Consider the following 24959-nt stretch of genomic DNA (forward strand, 5'->3'; position numbering starts at 1 on the left):
CTAGTATTTACCTAAAAGGCAGTCAAGTGTCAAGCTGTCATCTTAGTTTCTGAACCTTAGTGAATGCCAGTGCACAACTCCCAGGGCATAGAGAACTTGTCTACCCCAAATAAACAAGATGGGAGAAGAGCAGCATGATTTAACTAAACAAGCAAAGTCACTTTGGGGAACTAGGAGGGTAGAACTCCAATCAGAATGTCGGCCTACAGTCTTTGGAGAAGAGAGAGGAGGAAGAGATACAGGCCCAAGGCAATAAAAACAGAGGGTGTGTGGAGCAGATAATGGGCATGTGGACCTCTCGTAACAGTGGGCACAGCCCTTGGATATTGCTGAACCAGTAATCACAGACTTCACTCTGAACCAATGACAGACCATCCTCAAAGCCAAGATGGCTCAGCACAGAGACATTGAGTTAGCAAGAGCATGTTGGAGGTGGGAGATTGCTTCAACAATGAGAAAGTGATGGTTAAGAGCACAGGATTTGGAGTCAGACCTAGCACAATTACCAGCTTCATTATCTTCTAACTCTGTGGTGTTGGTACATGTCTGAGATCAGTTTCCCTAAATGAAGAGCCTGAGACAAGGGTTAGAATATACCCAATTTATTGAGGGAGTACTCAAAGGAAAAGCCTATAAAGGATTAAGGGGAGCAGGATTGAGAAGAGGAAAGAGAGCTGAGAATGAACACGGTTTCTGGTAAAAATTCACCTTGACCTGATCCACAGGAGAGTTCTGGAAGGAAAAGTGTACCACAGAATTATCTCTGCCTAAAGTCCAAGGAGCTGGCTCTTGTGGGTTAGCCATTGGCTCTGGCCCACAGGTGGAGGGGGAGAAACGGGGAGGCTACTAACCTCCTGGGCAAGGCAGTTGCCATTGGCTGAGGGCAATTATCTAAGGAAGGGGGCAGCTGCGAGTTACACAGCCAGTACTTGTAGCAGCTATGGGATGGGTCTATAGCAGTCTGGATCCAATCTGGATACAAAAATCATACGGTAAGTTAAACGGGAAATGTTTTGTTTTGCTTTGTGGAAGATTAGCCCTGAGCTAACTGCTGCCAATCCTCCTCTTTTTTGCTGAGGAAGACTGGCCCTGAGCTAACATCCGTGCCATCTTCCTTTACTTTATACATGGGACACCTACCACAGCATAGTTTTGCCAAGCCGTGCCATGTCCACACCCGGGATCCGAACCGGCGAACTCCGGCCGCTGAGAAGCAGAACGTGTGAACTTAACTGCTGCGCCACTGGACCAGCCCGGGAAATGTTTTATATAAATAATTACTAACTACGGTAAAAGAGTAATCATATAGTAACCTAGGGCTGAGAGAGAGAATCCAAGGAGGGACAAACTTGAAGGAAGTGTGGTTCAGCTCACCAAATAGCAGTGAAGTCTGCTGGTATGGCCAGGCTGCAGATGGTCTGGGCTGTTGGGCAAGCAACAGGCCGCCACTCTAGATGAGAGTGCAAGCGAGGAGCAGGTGATCAACAGCTGATACCATGGGTGTGAGTGATGGAGGTCCGGGTGCTGGCGAGAGGAGGAGGGAGGGCGCAAGTCATGCGTGGCTCTGGTTTTTGTGTCACGAGGGCTGTGGACAGGTTATGGCTAGGCTAAGGCTGCAGGTTTGCAGAGGGCCTGTGGTTTGGGCTCGATGCTGGGGCAGGCTTCACCGGATGTCCTCCCACTCACGCCACCAATAGGTCTAAGAGCAGCTTCCTCCCACAGTGTCCCTCTCGCGCCCTCTACTGGAATTCCGTTAGCACAGAGCGTAAGTGCTTTAGGAGCTGAGGCACAAATTGGTAACTGACATAGTACCCCAGCCCAGTAAAGGAGATCTGGATGGGACACCAACTGCACCTACTAATACCCACTCTGCACAGTTTCTGCTTCTCGAAAATAGCGGTAACATCCAGTATACAAAGTTGTTGTGCAGATTAAGTGAGATTTTGTACAGCACCAAGCACAGTGCCTGGCATACGGTAAGTAGTCAACACATAGTAGCAACTGCTACTGGTCGTTTCATCATTGCCTGTGATACCAAGCAATGAAGAGCATTCACAGAAATAGCAGGTTGCCCCTCTCCACTTCTTTTTAGAAGTGCCAAGCATCCAGCTTGCCTCCAGCACTGCTAAAAAGAGAGCTAACTGGAGACCAGTCTGCCCAAAGTGGTAGACGTCGGAGTTCCTTCTTAGGTTTCCTAACACGTCATTTAGTCCCAGTAGGTGAGGAAAGTAAAAAATCCCTAGATGAGGAAAGTAAAGCTCTGCTAGCCTTTTTTCAGGTGAGCAGAACAGACCGGTAAAACTAAGCTATGTTTCTAGAAGGTGCCATACTGTTACCTCGTTGCAGTCAAACAAAGCTCAGGCAGTTTCGTGGTGAATCTCTCCCTGTGTAAAGGTTTAGCCTTACCTCTACATCCTTCCACACTTTTAATCAGGGGTTTATATTAAGATGACATTATCAAATTTTTAGATTATACAGATTGAAGCAAGAACTCATATAGATAGAGGTGGGATAGAATAGCATTAAGACGATTTGCATTATCCAATAGTAGCAAAATAATTATGAAAATTTTAGTCTTATTAATTATGTTACCATTGTGGCAATACTTACTGGGCTTTTACTCTGTGCTAGGACGGCACTGAGGCATGTGACCAGAGTTATCTCATCTAATCATCCTAACAACCCTGGTTTACTGTTGTCTTCATTTACGAGATGGGGACCCGAAGCTCAAGAGGGGAAAATGACTTGAGCAACATCACACAGCTGTGGTCAGTCAGCGCTGACCCTGATCTCTCTGCCCCCAGAGGCTGCGCTCTTGATCACCACAGTACATTAGAATCAGAGACACGTGGCTTTGAAGCGCGGCTCTGCTCTGCCATTCACTGATTGTAAGAGCTGGAGGAAGTTGTTTAAACCTCTTCACTTCTCTCATCTGTAAAATGAGGAATAGTAGCATTTCCCACTGAGTCACTGTAAGGATTAACTGAAACGATATTGGAAAATACTTGAGAGAGTGATAGCCATGTAAGAGTTCAGTAAAATGGTAACTGTGGCTAATATTAGTAATTATCATAGTTGAAAATAAAATAGCAAAAATCCAGAGTCAGAAAGGTTCTGCCAACTTTGCCTAATGGTCCCAAACTAAAATTAGGCTATTTATTGGAACAAAGGCAAATTCCTGAACATGGGTTCTAGAGACAACACAGTTCGAGTATAAGACCTGGCTAAACGGCCAAGGTGAAGGAGAAATTCATTTAACAAGTATTTATTTATTGCACCTACATTTTGCAGACACTATTCTAGATGCTTAGGAAACAACAAAAATAAAAGAAAATTCCAGCTTTCATTGAGCTCACTATTTTGTGAGAAGGATAAAAAAACAAACACGGAAATGCATAGTTTGTCAGAAAGTCATAAATGCTATGGATACAAATTAATCAGAGGGTTGGGATAATATATTGGGGAGAGAGTGGTTGGCAGAATCTCCCCTGATAAGGTGGGTATAGAAGTGAAGGCAGTTGAGGGAGTGAGTGTGGGTGGGCAGGGCAGAGGGAAGAGTGTTTTAATCAGAGGGAACTGCAAGTACAAATACAATGGGTTGGAGGTGGGAGCTCATGGGGCATGTTGGAGGAACAGTAAGGAGGCACGGTCCCTAGAGAAGACTGAGTGAGAGGGAGAGGAGTAGAGGCTAAAGTCAGAAAGAAGGCAGATGACAGTGAGGAGCTTGCAGACCATGGTGCATTTTGATTTATGTTCCTGCTGCTGTGAGAACAGACTGTTGAGGAGCAAGACAGGGTGGTGGGAAAGCTGTCTGTGCAAGTGAGAAGGATAGCCTGGACCACAATGGGAGCAGTGGAGTTGGCAAGAATTTGTTGGATTCTGGAAGCAATTTTAAAGTAAGGGCAGTAGGGTAGCTGATGCTTTAGTTGTACAATGAAAGAGAGTAAGACGCATCAGGATGACTTCAGGTTTCTGGCCCGAGCAATTGGAAAAATAAAGTCTCACGAGACAAAGACTGGGGGGTAGGGAGAACTCTTTGGTGGGAGAGGATAACTAAGACCTTGTTTTTTGGTATTAACTCTGAGATGACTACTAGCCATCCACAGGGAGAGATCCAGGAGGTGGATGTACAAGGGTCTAGAGTTTAGAGGAGAAGGTGGGTCTAGAGGTACAAATTTGACAGTCCTCAATGTATGGATGTGTTTGAAGCCTTGGGACTGATAGGATCACAGAAGAAGTTCATGTGGATGGAAAAGAGGCCAGTTTCAAAAAGGGAGCCCTAGGAAACTCTGGTGTTAGAGCAACAGACACGACTGTGACGTTCTATTGGGTTCAATACAGGAGAAGACACTCTTTAATTTAAAATGGAATACATTGCTCCCAAAGATAAAGAGTTCCTCTTCCACGCTCACAAGCAGCGCCTGTTGACATCAGTCAGGGATACTGTAGGGATCCCTAAGCTGGGTGGGAAGACGGAGCACATGACCTCCAAGCTCAAGGCCATCAATATAGAAGATAATCGGCTAGGAGTCGAGAGATCCGTAGTTACAGGCCTGCCCTTAGCTTGCTCTGTGGCCTGAAGCAACTCATGAAACCCTCTTAAGTCTTCAGTTTCCTCCCTGATAAAATAGAGGAGTTAAAATCTTCTCCTGAGAGCTAAAGGTCTCTAATTACCAGGTATCCATTTTTGTGCTATTTAACCCAGATGTTATAAAACCGAGGTATGAAAAAAATCCAAGATGATTTAACAAATCCAATGAGTTGCTGATTTGCTCAAAATTAATTAATTAGATTCTTGGAATCTGACAAAGGCAAAGCCTGTCCACGTAGTTCCTGAGTTATCTTGGCCAGAGCTCCTGTTCCCCCTTCCATCCTGAGATGGCACAGCTCTACTGCTGTGATAAGCCATGGCAGAGGAAGAAAATTTCACTCATATTCCATCAACTTGAGCCTTGACCATGAGAAAAGTACAGTGCTGGATGCCTTGGGACATGTGAACTGGGCACCTACAACCTAACCACTTCTAGTGAAGGGGTGAAGAAAATCGCTACCAAAATATCCATAGTGCTAGTTTCAGAAAGGCCAAGGAGGAGAATGGACCTTCTGTTGGAGAGTTGGGCTTAGACAGAAAAAGCTAGGATTCACGCTGGGGCTTAAAGATGAGTAGGGTTTCCAGGCATGATGAAGAATAGGAGCTTTGGAATCCAATAGGCCTGGGTTCCAAACCCAACTCTATCAGCCATTAGCTATGTGCATTTTGGTAAGATTCTTTACTCCTATACTCAGGTTAATACCTTCCTCTTAGGTTGGTTGTGATGAAAGATGTGATAATTACATGCAAGAGACTTAATATGATACCTGGCATGTGAGAAGGAATCAATAAGACGTAGTTTCTAAAATCTAGGTAAAGGAGGCTACTGGAATCCCAAGAGAAGGCAGAACATGAATTAAGTTGATGAGTCGAGTATCCCCTGATCTCCTTGATCTTCTCACAACCTGTCTTTCTAATCTTATTCTGGCTTCTTTCCATCATGACTTTCCTGGTTATCATACGGAACTACTTACCATCTTAAGTATAATTTATATTGGCACTGTGTTTTCCGAAATTCATACACTGCCCAAACAAATTTTGCCCTAGCTACATAACATGTGTTCTATTATTTGCCTCCATTTTTCCTTAGATTATCTGTTTTCCCTTAATATATTGATTTGATTAAAACATTTCATATCACAATTTTGAATGGAAATCTAGCATTACTTTCTGTAAGGTGAAGAGAACTAAAAGACAAATGCAATCTGAGTCCCGTTTTTGAATTACAGTTACTGTTGTCTGCCATCGTCTTTGAGCCTGGGGCCCTACTGGCTATGTGTGAAAGAACAGGGGGAAGGAAGAGGGATAGTTAACTGGCAAGTATAGCAAGGGATTAAAGATACATTAGCATGAAATTGAGGACTTTTTTTCCTGAATAAAAGTATTGAAAGCCAGTTGGAAAGAGAAAACTTTCTCACCTTGTGGTTCAATATCATTTTATGTCACGTCTGTAAATTGGGCACATCAGCAGTGGTACAGAGCCTTTGAGAAACGTCGCCTTGGTTCACGCCATCCTGCCTTCTCTGCTTATCCTAATACTTCGTATCTTTCAATGCTCTCTCAAGCTCTGCCTCCTGCACGGAGCCTCCCCTGATCATTCGAGTCAGCTGTAAACTCCCTGCCTTTAAATCAAAGTACTTGTGTTAAGAAAACCCATTTGGAAATAAATCACACACTTCCTCATGACATCTGTTCTATGACTGTCATACTGGCACTTTGCTCTTGCATTCTTATCATTGTACATGTTTTTCTTACCCTTTCCCCAATATAAGTCATGGTGGGTGGGGACTCTGTCTTTTCTGCCCACATTATCTTATTCACGCAAACCTTGAAAATGATAGGCATGTGGTAGATATACGTAGAGTAAGTGACTAAAACATGCAGTCAATGAGAAGATCAAGTATTACAGCTGTATTGGAGAACTGAGGCGATCTGGCTGAGGGCTGAGAATAGTGACATTAACCAGGCGTTACTGAAATAAAAATACAAATTTTCTTGAGATAATTTTGGTTTCATATTACTGTGAAAAAAGTAGCTGTCAGCACTAATATTAGAAACTCATCATGTTTCTGGGGTCTAGCAGTAACAGGGTTCTGTCCAGGTGGCGCTGTCAAAGGAATCCACCATCGTATTCCCGCCAAGGTCCTTTATTTTTATCTCTCAATTGACTCACTAAGAAATGTGAATAAATCCCATTAGGATAGATCTAAATGCCCAGTTTTTCTTATCACTTTTTTTTTTGCTGATAGGTATATGAAATTTAACCTGCTATAACACTAAAACAGCCATTTCACAATGTGTCAGAATCTACCACAGTGGAATTTCAGAAGTATAAAGACAATCTTGAAGAAAGGAATGTTGAAAAAAAGAGTACCATACAAAAGAAGGTGAAATATTAAAATGAATTCTCTCGTATGGTACACTTCAAATGAGATTGGAACGCCAAATAGAAAGCTTTATTCAACCCTGTGGTAGGGCTCTTGCATTATTTTCTACTAAGCCCTGTGTACTAATCAGGACATTAATCGTCACATAGCTAGGCGTACAGTCTGAAAGGATATGATTTCATTTTATGCATTTGGGTAATGTCACTTTAGAGAAAATCAGATAATAGGAAAAGAAAGCAAGTAGATGGAAAAGGGATTGTCGTTGAGAGCCTGGCGCTGCTGTCCATCTCCATCCCTCTCTCTCCATTTTTAAATGCAATGGCAAGTCTCTTCACTCATCAAATGTTAAAGGCTTTCTTAGAAATACATGAGAGATTCTAAAAGGACCTTTTGTTAGAACTGGGAGGCATCTTGGAGATTGCCTAGTTCAAAGAAGATATTGTACAAACAAAGAAGAAAACCAGAAATGAGTGTAAATCGTCTAAGGTCACTTAGTTACTCTTGGCAAAGCGAAGTCTGGAACACAGGCTTCTCAAACTAAATCTCTAGCCTTGGCCTATCCAGTGCCTCCCCTAAGAATTCTCTTCTTTGAGCTCAAAGCCTGAGGCTTTCCCCCCATTTCAGCCCAGGCTGCAACAATAGTGAGCAAACAGGAGTCTATGTTACACAGGTGGTGGATAACGCATCAGATACCTGCATGTCTTTCACTAACGGTTTTGCCGGGTCTTTAGTGAGCATATGGCTTGTGAATGTGACTGCTCTCCTTGGCAACTGGAGTGAACAAGTGGCGCTTCTCTCAGGTCTCATGCTACCACTGACAATACGCCTTCCTATAAGCACTTCTTGTTTGGAAGCCAGTGGAGGAAGCACTGCTTTGTACTGAGAGCGCAGGTGAAGACGCGATCATTTGCTTACTTCCGAGACGGAGATTTCAACTCCTGGATAATTTAAGACAGTCCACATGACTGGTTGGAATGTCTTACGATGTAATAGCCAATCTCTGGGTAAGTGTTAAAGAACCTCCAAACTCCCAAAGACTAAATTAGCTTTGCTTACAATAACCTACTCTATTTTAAAATGGAAGTCTTTCCTTAAATTTATCAGCATTACTTTCGAGATGAATATGCTTCCTCGGCCTTAGGAAGCGCAGTGACACTGTGCTCAAGAAATACAGATGATTCTACTAACTGAAAAAAAAAGCGCGTTTTCGAGATTTATTTTCATTAGTAAATGAACTTTTAAGCACTAAAGAGATTATTGGTTTACTTGTGATGGCAATCACAACAAACCTTTTTAAATAAAAAGGCGTGATGCTTTAAATAGCAAAGAAAAAGCTATCGCCAGAATAGCCAAGGGAAGGAGTTGAGAAAGTAGAAATACATATAAATATGTTTAAAAAGTCCTAGGGGTTGGCCTGGTGGTGTACCAGTTAAGTTTATGTGCTTTGCTTCAGGAGCCCGGGATTCATCGGTTCGGATCTGGGGCACAGACACACACACACCACTTATCAAGCCACGCTGTGGCAGGCATCCCACAGATAAAACAGAGGAAGATGGGCACAGATGTTAGCTCAGGGCCAATTCTCCTCAGCAAAAGGAGGAGGATTGGTGGCAGATGTCAGCACAGGGCTAATCTTCCTCAAAATAAATAAATAAAATAAAAAGTCCTTTCTTTCAGGAGCCACTTCCCTGCTACTGCAAGTCTCAAGGACTGAGTAAAAATTAGCTCTGCCCAAAGCAGACTGTGGTTCTGTTTCCTGAATAAGGAAAGTATGGGAAAACACCCTTTGAGTCCCCAAATTTTGAAGATCTGATGTCTCTTGATCCCTTGCTTTAACTCTGTGCTCCTCCAAATGGCAAATTCAGTTCCCCTTTTCCCAACTCCCACTCATAAAGAGGACTCTAGTACAAATTGGGAAAAACAAATTTCCTTTTGGGACTATTATCAACATCAGCAAAAACAGGAAGAAGACCACCTCCTCCATGAAGCCTCCTTTGACTTCCTTTGTTGTCCATGGATCTCTCCCATCCTAAACACCTTCTAAACGTGTGCTGAGCTCTATAGAGCTCTTTTCTCCAAAAGGATTGCTAACTTCTGAGACTAAGAATTATAATTTATACTTATTATTTGTGCCTCGTGGTACGCAGCAGTGTATCAATACAGACAAGTGTTCAAGTCATACTGAGCCGACTGAGAATCGCGTGTCACTCTTTTCAATATTACCAGTTCTTGAAACGTGTACAAATGAGTTCGGGTGTTAATTTAACTATAAAGAGAGAGCGAATTTACACTTTGGTAACACCCAGACAACTTCTGGACAGATACCACTCACAATATTTTTTATAGACTGAAGATGCACAACAGGAATAAAAATAATGACATTTGAAGCATTAAATGTGTACTCTCTTGAGAATAAATACAAAGAATAAAATGTCTCCTTATGAGTAGAAACATAACGTAGAAAATTTCCAACTGGGAAGATTTCACACAGCTCCTTTCCTACAGCATCGACTAGAGGAGCAAATGACATTTGCTCAAACTGAGACGGAATCTCGGGAAATTAATTTCTGTCGCATTTAGCATTTGACTCAACTTGTGGGACAAGCAGATAAACAGGTGAAGGTTATACACGCTAGAGTTTTATTAAATTCAGCTGTAACTAGTTTCTTATTTTAAAAAATCTTAGTAGAATTGCCCATTGATATTAAGTACACTGACTATCCTGAACTACGTGTAGAAAAAATAACCCTGAAATCATACCAATTACGTTAAAATTTCACGCAAGAACCTCCCCCCATTTTGGTATCCAGAACACACCACGTTGGCAACGTGTAATATATCTAGTGTTTAGATTTTTGGTGAGAAAAGCCAATAGACACATGAGACAGCTGCTCACAGCATTCTAGACACAACTTGGCATATTTCAGGACATGCAAATGCTCATTTATACGTTAAATGAGTCCAATTACACATTGGACTTATTTCGTCACTGGCATAATTCAGCTGTCTATTTGTGCATATTGGTACAGAAAGGGACATAATAAAAATACATGCCTGCAATGCCTATTTCTGAGAGTCTCAAAAAGCTTCACAGACATTAACAGATCATTTTGTATTATCATAAAATAATTAAGGGGGAAGCATTAATTTTTTCTATTTTCTTAGATATGACATTTAATGTAATAGTACAGCCAAAGACTATAATAAAAATGTAGGCACAGAGACCTGCTTCTATATTCTCAAAAGAGGTGCTTTATTTAGTAAAATTCAATATAATTTACTTATTGATTCTTTCATTCACCTCATGAGCATTTTTTTGAGCACCCACTATGTGCCAGCCGCCAAGTCTAAAGAGCAGAATAACACTGTCTTCACTAAGTCTCGTATCTTCCTCTCGAACTCACCACTATGTCTAAAGACCACTTCTCACTGCTTGTTTGAACATGCCCTCCTGTAGCACTGTTGCTAAAACAGCTTCCTTCTTGACCTGTTTCTTTGGCAGACATGATCTCACACTTTCCTAGCTCTTCTCTTACCCCTAATTATTCCTTGCCTTTGATACTTTTCTCGCCTGCTGTCCACTCATCAATTTCTTTATGTCCCCAAAGGTTCACTTGTTGGCCCCCTCAGTTGTTGTTTCCTTCTCTATCCACCTCCATCCTCACTTAAGTTAGCAACACTCAAGTCTCTCCCTCAAGACCCAACTTGTTCATGGATTTTCAGGTTTGCATCTTCAACTGCCTGCCAGACAGATCTGCCTGGATATAACTCAGGCACCTTGAATCCCCATCTCAAAAACCCAACCCAAGATTTCTCCCAGCACCCCACTCCCTCACTTCTCTATTTCTTCCCAGGTTTTCCATCCCGATGTCTCCCAAATTATCTGCCATATCTGTCTGATTTCTCCCTGAAATTTCCACCTCCATATTCAGTTTGGATTTTACCACTTGTCTGTCCCCCTGACATTCATCCTCTGGGTGATTTACCTAAAACTGAGGGTGATATTACCCCCCAGGGGACATTGGCAATGTTTGAAGACAATTTTTGTTGTCACAAGTGTGTAATGCTACTAGTGTCTAGAGAGTATAGGCCAAAGATGTTCTCAAAATCCTCTAACAAACAGTACAGGCTCTTCCCCAACCCCAACAATGCAAATAATTTTCTGGCCCAAATGTTAATAGTGCTGAAGTTGAAAAACCTGATCTAAACTAAAAACTGAACTTGTCACTATCCCCACCACCACCTAAAATAATTTCAATAGTGTCTCAAGATTCAAGCTTCTTGAAAGCCCATGGAAGTCCCTGCACAACAGATCCCAGTCTTTCACTCCAGCTCATCTCCAGCCCATGATGCCCTTCTCATCATGTTTCTGCAGCACAAGTTTGCTTATAATTCTCCACTACACATTTTATCACCTTTGTGCCTCTGTTCATACTTTCCCCACTTCCTGGAATATCCTTCCCTCCCTTCTTTTATGTGGTTAATTTTCATCCATCCTTGAAGACCTTTCCCAGAGGTCTTCCCTGACACCATTCCCCCTCGCCAGCACTCCCAGGTCAGATTAGATGCCCCTTCTCCGTGCTCTCACAATGTGCTGAAGACACCTTGGTCGGAGCATCAGCAGGTGTTTTTCAAATCATCATGTGTGTCTATGCCCTCTGTGTTCATACATAAGGATGGCGTTTTATCAGTTTTCTCGGTACCCCCATGCCTGGCTCGGAATCAATCAATAAACATTTGTTGAAATGAACTAGAAAAGTTAAGTGGAGAGTAACTGTATTTACTTAAGGATGAGAATTTTACCAGCATAAAAAGTAACTCTAAGAAATTATTTTTCTAAGTTTTCAGAAAAGAACTCATTTTGCCCAAAACTGGTGACATACACGCAGAAATCTCCTAGCCACACTGAAATATATTTATTGACACTGAATCCCTGCATTAGACGTAAGTAATTTACGATCAGGGCCAGGTCTTTGTAGTCTTTGCCAATGAAATATGTCAAAAATATACACTCATTAAGTATTAGTGGAACATATGAATGACTGTGTGGATGGATAGGTGGGTGGGTAGATAAACGGATCTATAATTTAAACACTGTATTCTTTTGATCTCTCTTTTGGCCTTTTTATTTTTAAATGACCATCTACTCACTAATAAGATTAGGAAATACTCCTTGTACCTCATTACTTGGTCTCCTTGTATATATACTTGTCTTTCGTTTTGACAAGACTCAAGAAGACCAAGGGAAAAGACTTCTGGGAACATTTGAATGAACAGTTCAATATGGTTGAAGTTCATTAACAAGCATCTTGATTTTGTTTATAATGAGTGAAGCTAAGATCTCTTCCAATCTCTCATTTCCAGTGGAGTGTGATTATCCTCTCCAATACCAAGTTTTTCTCCCAACTAGTTTAAAGTGTTTGGTTAAATACTTTAAAAAAATTATTTTGGCCAAAATATGAATTTTAAAAGGAAAGAAAACCTGACACCATTTGTGTGATAATAGTGTTTTTTGTTTTTTTTAAACTCCCATTCAGAACTCTATTCCTCTTTATTTGTGGAACAGGGTGCTATAGTTAATACTATCATTTGCAATTTCAAGTCAACTGGTAGTAGACAGCTTTGGGGGTTTCTATGCAGCCACCTCTATAACTGTTCCATTATAGAGAGGGGTGGCTCCACAGCCATGTTTAGCCAACATAACTCCATTTCCAAGATCACAAATGATTATGACAAAAAGGAGAGAGAGAGAGTAGCAGCCTCAGTTCACAGTAGAATCCAGTTCCTGGAATGACCTTCTCCCCTTCCTTTATCAGGTTAATTTTCATGTATCCTTTAAACATGAGCAGGGAGACCATATAATTTATCATGCAAATCAGGCTATATTTAAAAGTGAATGGGAGCAATAAGATGATTAAATTATATACTTTTTAAAACACCTAATTAACAATTGAGGCCGGCCCAGTGGTGTAGTGGTTAAGTTCACATGCTCTGCTTCAGCAGCCTGGGATTCACAGGTTAGGATCCCAGGTGTGGACCTACACACCGCTAATCAAGCCATGCTGTGGCAGTGTTCTACATACAAAATAGAGGAAGATTGGCACAGATGTTAGCTCAGTGACAATCTTCCTCACCAAAAAAAAAAATATATATATATATACACACACACACACACACACACATAATTAACAACTGATAGTTTGGTTTTAATATATTGGCAAACCAATAAGAAGTTCTATTCAATAGCTATTTTCAAAATAAATTTCTTCCTATAAAGTAAAAATAGCACATATCTTCTATAATAAAACTTTAAAATACTTCTTCACCTGATATGAACATTAAACATAAGCAATGTTCACTTCCAGATTCTGATAGTTGTACTGATTTTATCAGAGATTGCCTTTGATTTAAAGAAATACATACTCAAATAGTTAGGAATTTTTATTTTTATTTATTTTTTTAATGGAAGTATAGTTGACATACAATATTATATTAGTTTCAGGTGTACAACACAGTGATTCAAGATTTATACACATTACAAAATGATTGCAATGATAAGTCTACTTACCATCTGTCACCATACAAAATTATTACAATATTATTGACCATATTCCCTATACTGTATATTACATCTCGTAACTTATTTGTTTTATAACTAGAAGTCTGTACTTAATCTCCTTTACCTCTTTCACCCATCCTCTCTTTCCCCTTCCCTCTGGCAACCACCAGTTTGTTCCCTGTATCTACGAGTCTATTTCTGTTTTATTTTGTTTGTTTGTTTTGTTTTTTAGATTCCACATATAAGTGAAATCATATGGTATTAGCCTTTTTCTGTATCTGACTTATTTCACTTAGCATAATACCCTCTAGGTCCATCCATGTTGTTGCAAATGGCAAGATTTCATTCTTTATGACTGAGTAATGTCCCATGGCATACACACACACACACACACACACACACACACACACACACATATATGTATATCACATCTTTATCTATTCATCTATTGATGGACACTTAAGATGCTTCCATATCTTGGCAATTGTAAATAACACTGCAATGGACATAGAGGTGCATATATTATATTTTTTCAAGTTAGTGTTCTTGTTTTCTTCAGATAAATACCTGAAGTGGAATTGCTGTATCATATAGTAGTTCTATTTTTAATTTTTTTTTTTTGAGATTTTATTTTTCCTTTTTCTCCCAAAGCCCCCCGGTACATAGTTGTGTACTTTTAGTTGTGGGTCCTTCCAGTTGTGGCATGTGGGATGCCACCTCAGCGTGGCCTAATGAGCAGTGCCATGTCCACGCCCAGGATTCAAACTGGTGAAACCCTGGGCTTCTGAAGCAGAGCGCGTGAACTTAACCACTCGGCCACAAGGCCGGCCCCCCTATTTTTAAATTTTTTAAAGAACTCCATACTGTTTTCCATAGTGACTGCACCAATTTACATTCCCACCACCAGTGCACAAGGGTCTCCCCTTCCACATCCTTGCCAACCCTTGTCATTTCTTGTCTTCTTGAGAAAAGCCATTCTGACAGGTGTGAGGTGATATCTCATTGTGGTTTGTATTTACATTTCCCTGATGATTAGTGATGTTGAGCATCTTTTCATGTGATTGTTGACCATCTGTATGTCTTATTTGGAGAAATATCTGCTCAGGTCCTCTGCCCATCTTTTAATCAGACTGTTTGGTTTTAGATATGGAGTTTTATGAGTTCTTTATATATTTTGAATATTAACCCCTTATTAGATATCATTTGGAAATATTTTCTCCCATTCAGTAGGTTGTATTTTCCTTTTGTTGATAGTTTCCTTCAGTGTGCAAAAGCTTTTCAGTTTGATGCAGTCCCATTTGTTTATTTTTGTCTTTGTTGCCCTTGCCTGAGGAGACAGATCCAAAAAGATATCGTTAAGACCGATGTCAAAGAGCTTACTACCTATGTTTTCTTCTAGGAGTTTTATGGTTTCAGGTCTTACATTTAAATCTTATTTTTGTATATGGTTAAGAAAGTGGTCCAGTTTCATTCTTTTGCATGTGGCTGTCTGGTTTTCCCAACACCATTTATTGAAGAGACTGTCTTTTCCCCATTGTATATTCTTGCCTTCTTTCTTATAGATTAATTGACCATGTAAGCATGGGTTTATTTCTGGGCTCTCTTGTCTGTTCTACTAATCTATGTGTCTGTTTTTGTGCCAGTACCATACCATTTTGATTACTATAGCTGTGTAGTATAATTTGAAATCAGGGAGCATGATACCTCGGGCTTCGTTCTTCTTTCTCAAGATTGCTTTGGCTACTCAAGATGTTTTGTGGTTCCATACAAATTTTAGGACTTTTTTCTAGTTCTGTGAAAAATGCCATTGGTATTTTGATAGGGATTGCACTGAATCTGTAGATTGCTTTGGGTAGTATGGACATTTTAACCATATTAATTCTTCCAATCCATGAGCACAGTATATCTTTTTATATATTTGTGTAGTCTTCAATTTCTGTCATCAATGTGTTACAGTTTTCAGAGTACAAGTCTTTCACTTCTCTGGTTAAATGTATCCCTAAGTATTTTATTCTTTTTGATACAATTGTAAATGGAATTCTTTTCTTAATTTCGCTTTCCGGTAGTTCACTATTAGTGTATAGAAATGTAACAGATTTCTGTATATTAATTTTGTATCCTGCACTAACTAGGAATTTCTCAAAAAGGATTGTAAAGCCCTACAAAACTTTACCAAGAGAAATAAGTTTAGAAACAACAAAAAAAGTATTTATGCACATATTTAGGTACTTTACACGGGTTCTTATCGTATCCATCTCTAGTGTCATGTCACTAGTATTATTTTGAAAATGCATTCTTTCAATATGGTCCTATTATTTTAAATTTTTTATAATTACCTGCAAACTTCTTCAAAGATGCATGTTACAGATAATACATAAGAAATTATGGACATTTTACTTGACCTTTCCTTGTACGCCATAAAATTTTTACTGAAGAATTATTCTCTCTTTAAGTGCTAAGTTACCTGGTAAGCAAAAAGCGAATCACGTTACATAAAGTATAATCTCAATTTTAATATTTTTATATTGAAACATGTGACTACTCTTATAGATACTGAGTTTTTTTGCTTTTATGTATAACTTTCTTTGCCAAACATTTCTCTATAATACACCAACAAGTCATCTATATTATGATTCTTTGGAATGTTTAGCCAAATTTAAATATTTCAAAATATATAAACATATTCGACCAAAGAGAGGAACGCCCACAAAACATTCTTCTCAAAACTCATGATATTCCAAAGTGCAATTATAAAATTCCGAAATTAAGTTTTTTACACCGGTTGAGCTCTCATTATTTAATTTGTTTAGTTTCTTCTTTTGTAAGAATCCATTTCAATATGTTCCTGTTTGAAAGCATTGTTTGCAATAATTACATTTTGCTACGTATTGCAAATATGAGTATTTTTGCCACTTCATTCTTTAAATACTTTGGTTCTAAATTTCTAATCACTTTTGAAGAAAATGGAAACAGAATTTGAGCTGGACATGGGTGCTTCTTCGGCAAATTTGCATCTTCTGGCGGTCATGTGGTGAGTGACAAGTCTACAGTCCGCATAATGGGTGGTAATATCAACAAACTTTTTGTGCAAGTTACATGTTTATCATCAACTTTCTTAAATAACTGTAAATTCAGTACCTAATATTTCATTAAATATTGATTTCTTTTTGTTCTGTTATTGCTGCCAAAGGGGTTTTTCCAAAATAAAAAAGATTTTCCAAGCCATGCAATATAGTTGTAGACTTAAATCATACAATGAATGACAAACACAACTACAGACTCCTCTGTAGAGCAGGACTGTCCATCCCTTATTTTCCAGACACATTTTCCACACCATGAGGAAAATTTCCCACTAACCCCAAAACCTGGCAGCTTTGTGCATCTGGCACAGAAGGAGTTAGTGGGTCCCAGTCACCGAGTTCTGAGAGCCCTCTGTCTTATCAGCAAGCACAAGGCATGCAGTCTTTGAAGGGATGTTGGAGCTGAAAAGGGTTGAGAATAGAAAGACAGGCGTGTCGGGTCCTTGTCTTTCAGATTTAACCACAAGTTGAAGTGAGAAATCTCTTCATTGCACGTGAGTCTTACAAACTACTGGACCAGACTATGGCAGAAGCCTCAAGCAAAGCCCAAATCCATCAAACCCAACCCAGCTCATATTAACAAAATGAAGAATAACGTGTCCTTAACAACTGAAAAACCTGGATAGATGCTAAATCAGATGGAATGACAGTACAACAGGCATAAGCCAGGCAAACCGAGACATGTGGCATATGGTCACCCTCCTCAGGGGGCCTGTTTGCACTTCCAGCTCTAACTCAAGAAGGACATTTTTTTTTTTTTAACTTGGTTCTCCTAACTCACTAATTTGGTGCAGGAGATATGTTAATGAAGTTGATATTGCCAGCTTTTATCTTTAAAATTAGTGATGAATCTGTCAAACCCAATGAATTGACCTCTCATTTTGTTTTATTTTGTTAGTGTTATTTTGTTTTTAGATGGAAAGGACTTAATGAATTGTTTTCAGGGAAATATAAATTAACATCCAATGGTTTTGATCTAAAATATGAAAGCAATCAACTTGTTATCCCCTGAGTAACAATGTAAGTGATGCATTTAAAAAGAAAATAGGATGGAGCTTAGTGAAGAGAAAACTCATGTTTCAAGGTGGGAGACTTGAGCTCTCATGCACTTATCCTGTCTTGCACTGAGGATTTAATGGACAACATTAGTGTGGACAGCTTTTCAAAGCCCCAAGAGATTGCTGAATTAATGTATGTGGCCCAGGGTTTGTGACATAAAAATTCAGACTTGAATAGGGCATCCATTAAGAACACAATTAAGGGGAATTGTGCTATGTAGCATCTGGTGGAGTGTTGTGTTCAAAAATGTTAGGTTTGTATTTAATTACTTTCCCTCTGTCACTCACTACTATCCTTTAACATTGCTAAACCACAGTTTTCTTATCTGTAAAATGGTCCAGCTAATCTCCTTGGGGAGAGAACGTGAGATTAAATGACACAACATCACATAATTGGTCCATAAAAAATAGTTGTTGAATTTTGACTATTGAAAACTAATTAGATAAAAACAAAGAATGAGAGCAAGACAACATAAACACATCATGATGAAAATGTTGTTAGCAGCATACATGAGTATCTAATATAATTTAAGAGAATAATCATTACTTCTATTTTCATTTCCATACTTGAAAGTATCCCAATCATTTATTATGCTTAACTTGAGGATATAAAGTTAGTTAAACAGCACAACTTTACGGGTAGAATTTCACCAATGAAATCTCACTGTACTGTGAATGGTTTGGGAAACTTCGTGTCTGAATGTTTGTTTTTTTAATTTATGGGCTAAAACTACAGTTACTATAAATTGACCTTAGTACATCCTGTAGGGTTAAACCAAACCTAGAGCAAAAATTAGTTGATAAAGATGAAGCTGGACTAACAATTAAAAATTTAAAGGCCACAGGTAAAATTTAAAACCATAATTAGCTTAAGATCTCACTGATTATACTCTGATAAAAAAGCATTCTTCCAGAAGGAAAAAAAAAGTGGAAACCCCAAAGGTGTACGTAATAAGAGCTTTGCAACTTTGCTTAGGTGCCATATTATTTAAATTATCAGTAAATTCTAAAGATGTGCCACCTTTCTTACAGAAGATAAAATTTTAGTAAACTTTATTCATTTAATACATTTTATTAATTATTCCTTAATTATCTTTAAAAATAAAACTCTACAAGTTATTTGTGCTTGCTATTTGATCTGGACGTATTTTTGAACCACATTTAGCAAGTTTTCAAGATCATCTTTTATATCATCTTTTATATTCTTGGGCTTTATCTTATTTTCTACTTTTATTTTTTGTTATTTCATTCTTATTTCCTCACCCATTTATTGTTTTTTAAGTTTTTTTATGGAAAATCATTTTAATCAGTTATTTGTATCTCTGAAAGCTGCCTTGTATTAGTTTCTGGAATGATATAAGGGACAAATTGATCAGTTAGCTTTTTTCTTTTTTAACCAAGCCTAATAATTAATTGAACAAGATACTATATTCCTCAGTTTTAGAATAAAAATGTGTACCAAGATTCATATCACATGAGCATTTATAGCAAAACAGTTTAAAAAGAGGTCTTACTCTGAATTTCATTAACTGTGGCACTAGATCATGAAATTAGCGGAACGAAACCCAGTTCATCAGGACAGACAGAACCGCTCACTTTTTAAATTGAAACAGTAATATTACATCACACACTACTTTGTTTTACTACCACATCTGTCATTTGTCAATAGGCTCGTGGTGATTTACACATTTTACTGAATACAGCATTGTTTATGAAAATAAGAGAAAACTCCTTATAACGAGAAACTTTAGGTACCCATTGCTAACAGACTTTTAAAATATAAATCTTTACGTAATCTATTTTTGCAAGTTTTTCTTTTTTTAAGGAAGATTAGCCCTGAGCTAACATCTGGGGCCAATCCTCCTTTTGCTGAGGAAGACTGGCCCTGAGCTAACATCGGTGCCCATCTTCCTCTACTTTATATGTAGGATGCCCACCCCAGCATGGCTTGACAAGCGGTGCATAGGTCCACACCTGGGATCTGAATCTGCAAACCCCGGGCCACCGAAGCGGAGCCTGTGAACGTAACTGCTGCACCATGGGGCTGGTCCCTCTTTATGTAATATATTTTTATGTAAGAATATAAATATGGATACACAAATGGTTTCCAACAACTAAAGACTTACGCACATTTCTGCTGTATGAATTACACAAATAACAATTTTTATTCAGTAGCTATAAGAACTTTTAATATTGCAACCTGAGAATACGTATTTACAAATTTGAGGGAGTGTTCTTTTGTTAGATGATTGAAAAGATTGCCTTTTAGGGCGTGATGTCCTTTGTTTCTCATAATGATTTATGTAACATTAGTGAATTGCTTCGAGAATGAAGGTTTGTTTGCGCTCTGACATTTCTAGAACTTATTGTTCTAAAAGCACCCTGTCAGATGAAAAAGAGAGGGTAGAATTAAGCTCAGTTTAGCACATAACATGATTTATTTCAACCTGATTAGCGATGAACAACTATCAGACTTTATGCATTAGTAAAATGACACAATACAATGAATGCAAGAACATTCGGTGTGGTAAAAGCTAAATATTTGAAGGGAGGGTAAAAAAAGCCTTCACAACGTCAAGCCATCCCTTCCTACAACACATTTCCTATTTTATAATTTTCTGCCGTAAACATGAGGCTGATAATAGGCAGATGTTGGCCAGTCAGCCTGTCTTTGTCACCTATTCACCTGTCACTAGTCACTGCTTTGAGGTTCTCATTACTTTGTGGCTTTTTCAATGGGCCTTGACTGGGATCCCTCTCTTCCCATCTCTCTTCCCTCCATATTTTCTGAGATGTGTCTTATTTCTGCAGATCCCTATTCTCAACGAGACGGCTAATTCATCTCAAAAGCTATGGCATACTCAACGGGATTCTACATTCTAAGAGATGCCCTAAAAACCAAACATAGTGTATTTCCCTGTGTTAGGAAAACATCGAAAACATCACTGGGGAGTGGGATTGGCATTGGTTGTTATTGTTCTTTGGGAAAGTTTGTTGTTCTTGGCTTTGGGGGTCACTATCATATTAATTGCGCTCATGCACAAGATACATCCTTATTTCTGTAATGTTTAAAGGAAGCCTAACTTAGAATCACAATAGCCTATAAATCTTAGTGCTCATTATTTATAGAAATTCAAATCTCCACACATTCTCTACTGGCCATACGAAAAGGTCTAAATCCTTTTTATGGCAAGATGGAGCCCTGTTACTTCCTCAGCTTTGTTTTGTGCTACAGCCAAGCCTTCCCCACTGCAGTAGCCCTGCACTGCCATGTTGCTTTTGGCCTCACAAATTTGCTCTACTTGCTTAGAAGACTCCCATACCTTTACCTCCCAATGCCTCCTATTCAGGGCTGGCTTAAGAATTACCTCCTTGGAGAAACCATTTCTGTCCCTGCCTTTGTTTCCCATTATATCCTGTGCCTATACATACTTCTGTCATAAAGCTCAGCAATGATTGTCCCTATTCGTTTACTTATTAATTTTCCTGTACTGGGTGTTAAGTACCCTAAAGATTGGAATGGTTACTCATTCACTCTGAATCCCTATGATGGATCTTTATGTTTGGCACATGGCAAATTTATTGGTGAATACTCAATAAATGTTTGTTGATTGGAGATGAATGAAAAACTATTGTATGTTTGGAATTAATGCAGTAGTCCTCGACCCAGCCTTTCCAATAACCTTTCCAATACCTTGCTGCATGGTGCTTAAATAGTGCCTTGACACATAAAACCCTACTCAAAAGCTTTCAATAGCTCCCCTTTGCCAAGTGAGTAAGCATCAAATTTGTGACATATGCTGTACAAAACTTTTTTTAATTATTTGTGTCCTCAAATAACTTAAAATCCAGTTGAGAAAATAACTCAAGTGAGTAAAATAGAAATAATGTCAATAATAACAGTAAAGTTTTATACAATACTTATTTTGAACCAAATACGTTTATAAACACTTGACATATATTAACTCATGTAAGCCTCACAATCCAATTAGATAGGAAGTCTCATTATCTTGTTAGAGGTGAAGAAACCAAACCACTGAGAAATTGCCTGACTTTCCCAAGGTTGTAGAGGGAGGAAGTGGCAGAGCTGAGTTGAAGCCAGGCAGTCTGGCTCCAAAACCTATGTTCTTCACTACTGCACATATTGCCTCTAAGAACATGAAACATAAAGGCCTCCATGCCCCTACAAAGCTGCAGGACTGACTGCCAAATGGCTGAATGGACAGCTGCTGTAACTCTAGGGGAGGGCCAATGGCTCCATGCCAGGTAGATTTGCAAAAACTTGACAGGAGAGGTGAAAATTGATTCAAATTGACTTTTCAGGATTGGATTTGGCAAATCAGAGCAGAAGAAGGCCTCACAATGGAGAAAACAAAGATGAGTAAATACAGGTATGTTGTTTGAGATATAATATTAGAGAGTATGTAGGGCAAGATGTAGGGGGGAATGAAATTCTAAAGTCAGTAGTTCAAAATCTTTCTAATTGACCCTAGAAGTCATTAGGAGAAATGGTCCAGGAGAAACGAATATAGCATTGCTTCAGAATAATAATCTGTCAGTGGCTTATATAGCAAAATCAAGGGGAAGATACTGGAAGCAGAAAGCTCATTAAAACACTATTTACAGGTTTGGACAGAAGTGACAGGATCCCTGTTTTACTTATCACTTCTTTCCTGTAAAAACATTGTTTAACTTCAAGTTGGGAAATCTGGGTTTAAATTTTACCTCTGCCATTCATTAGCTATGTTCAAGTCACTAGAGGCTTAAAGTGTCATATTTCCTATCTGGTAAACTGAGATTGTTAAAGGATCATTTTTTTAAAAAGATAAAATCTCCTACAAATTTGCAGGGTGCAGGTGCCAAAGATTATATTAATTTATTAACTAATGAGATAACCAGCCAAATGTTACAACTAACTCAAAGAAAAATCCTAAAGAACCATAGACATAGGCAGTAAGAAATGCTGAAACGAACTTACAAATAGACTAAAAACTGGCTTTCTCCATGGTGGAAAAAGTGTCTGTCCTCACCAGACAAAATGTATTTGTACATCTATGGATAAGAATCATTTGCACCCTTAGTTATCTATGCTTTACAGAGTTGTACACAGCTCAAAGACAATGAAAGGTATAGAGACCTCCACATAATCAGATAGCAGGAAGAGCACGTTGCTAAAGAACATCTGGTTTCTGAAGACATTCAGAAATTTTGTTTCCATTTCAAAGTCTTTCATTGGGTAAAAGGGTCCATTTCAGACACTGATGTGAGTGTTAGGTGAGAATATTAGTGATATTGGACCAGAAGAGGAATTCAAAATTCCTAACACGTGGAAGTAGGCGGTACTTTCTCTCTCCTCACCCCTTGAAGAGTACCTACTCGTTTTCTCAACATACATGTGAGCTAGAAGATTCAGAAAAGGAACAGAGCTGTCTTTCATGAGGATTAGGCATATGTAAGTCTGTCCAGCCCCTTCTGGGCAGTAGGGGAAGATAATAGCTAAACAAGGGGCAGACTAGGGGTCTCTCGGGGAAAATCTGGCACAAGAAAAGAAATGTGGGCATGATCGAATAAGCCAGACTTGGCAATAGGATCTTTTGTTTTGAGTCAGAGCACTTTGCTACAAGAAAAATAAACTAACTTAAGCTATCTTAATTTAAAAAAGCAAACAAACATTTTCTCACTTTCTATCTTTCTAACATTTGATGGAAAGATATCAGGCTTGGCAGAATCTGCAAGAAGACTAGAGGAAGATGCAAACTGAAAAAAGAAAAGGAGGACACGGAAGATCTGAGCTAAAGGATCAAAAAGCAGGCAAGTCCAATTACAAGACTCCAGTGCTTCTGCAAGATGTGACCACTGCTATAAACCACTGCCATCCGTGCTGGACCATGGCTCCTAACCAGCCCTACTTTCCTGGTCACTAGCTCCAGAATCAACGTCTCAGGCTGCAACATCTAATTGGCTGAGCTTGGGTCACGTGCTATGTCCCGGCTCCTGGGGAATTCTCAGGAAGATGGAGCATCGTTCCCTTTCACTTTTGTAGTGAGAGGCAAAACACTGCAGCACACCAATCTGATACTCAGTGGTAAATTCTGCCCAAATACAAAGGGAGCAATAGGTGCTCCACTGTCAAATGATAGAGCAAACGTCTAGAGCTGTCTGCGTGTTGAGACACACGGGAGCTTCTCTGTTCGGTATGGAGAATAGATGGGCTAAGACTCCACATCTGATTTATCTACTCTGTCAGCGTGAAAGTACCTTGAGGAAGAAGAAGGCTGTGGGAATCTAGGGGGAAAAAAGCCCTACTGCCAGAACCAAGCAGTTCTGTTGTGGTATCCCTTCTAAAAAGGCAGAACAGGGCAGAGAAAGGAACATTTCACAACTAGTAAAAGGAATGAACACGCTGGAGCCTTGGAACCGCAGGAGGCTGGGCAGGGCCAGCGAGTGGGTACAAGGGTAGGTGATGACAGCGGGGAATAGGCTTGGGGGTCAGGGAGTTCCCTGGAAGCCTCAAGCTGGCAAAAGAGGATGTAAACGTTCCTATGATCATAGCTGGTGAGGCTCAGGGAAACACTTGATTATAGGAGTTACTGGCATTTTCCCCTAAAATATACCATGTCTTATTAATCACTTTTACTATCACTTTCAGTTTTGATGACCTTCCTCATAAAGCTTTTAATCTACCCTGAAAGGGGGCCTCCTATTCCTTTTTATCTAACTTTTTAAAATAATTGGACAATCTCACCTCTTAACAAAGCATTCCCTGACCTAAACCAACCCATATTGTTTTCTCCATTATCTAAATTCTTAACGCTTTTACCACACAATTTAGTACTTAAAATCAACTACTGTCTATAACCTTCTCTAGCTGTTTCTGACCCATAAGACTTGTCTCTCCAACAATGTGGGGCCCTCTGAAGAAACTGTATCAACAGACTTTGAAATTCCCTAACTCTATAATAGATGCTTAATAAACACATCTTTCATCAAGGGTTTGATCATGATGGAGTGGAAAGAAAACAGAAATGAGATGGTCTGGATTAAGCCCGTCCCACAATGGTTATGGGATAAACTGTTCCTTCAACTTTTGGTCATTATTTCCTTATCAATAAAGAAGGGACAATAGAGATGATGAAGATAAAAATACCATCACCAATCCCTAGCTCAAAATGTTATCAAGAGCTAATAAAAATACAGCAAAACACTTTCAAACGTTAAACCACTGCATTATAAAAATACTAGTTTTGAATGCACACTATTACCTACTATTAGCATCAAACAAAA

General features: G+C 39.1%; 1 protein-coding gene and 1 long non-coding RNA gene across 3 annotated transcripts in view; one reads left to right on the forward strand and one right to left on the reverse strand.

Annotated features, from left to right (window-relative positions):
• The window catches only part of KCNH8 (potassium voltage-gated channel subfamily H member 8), a 337559-nt gene that overhangs the window by 263049 nt on the left and 49551 nt on the right, over positions 1-24959 (reverse strand). The window lies entirely within an intron of this gene.
• Positions 1756-24665, forward strand: LOC139076196 (uncharacterized). The gene is made up of 3 exons (XR_011527562.1): positions 1756-1976; positions 21999-22066; positions 23386-24665. It is a non-coding gene; the product is annotated as an uncharacterized lncRNA (long non-coding RNA).

Source organism: Equus przewalskii, chromosome 15, assembly GCF_037783145.1.
Source record: "Equus przewalskii isolate Varuska chromosome 15, EquPr2, whole genome shotgun sequence".
In the NCBI taxonomy this organism is placed as follows: Eukaryota; Metazoa; Chordata; class Mammalia; order Perissodactyla; family Equidae; genus Equus; species Equus przewalskii.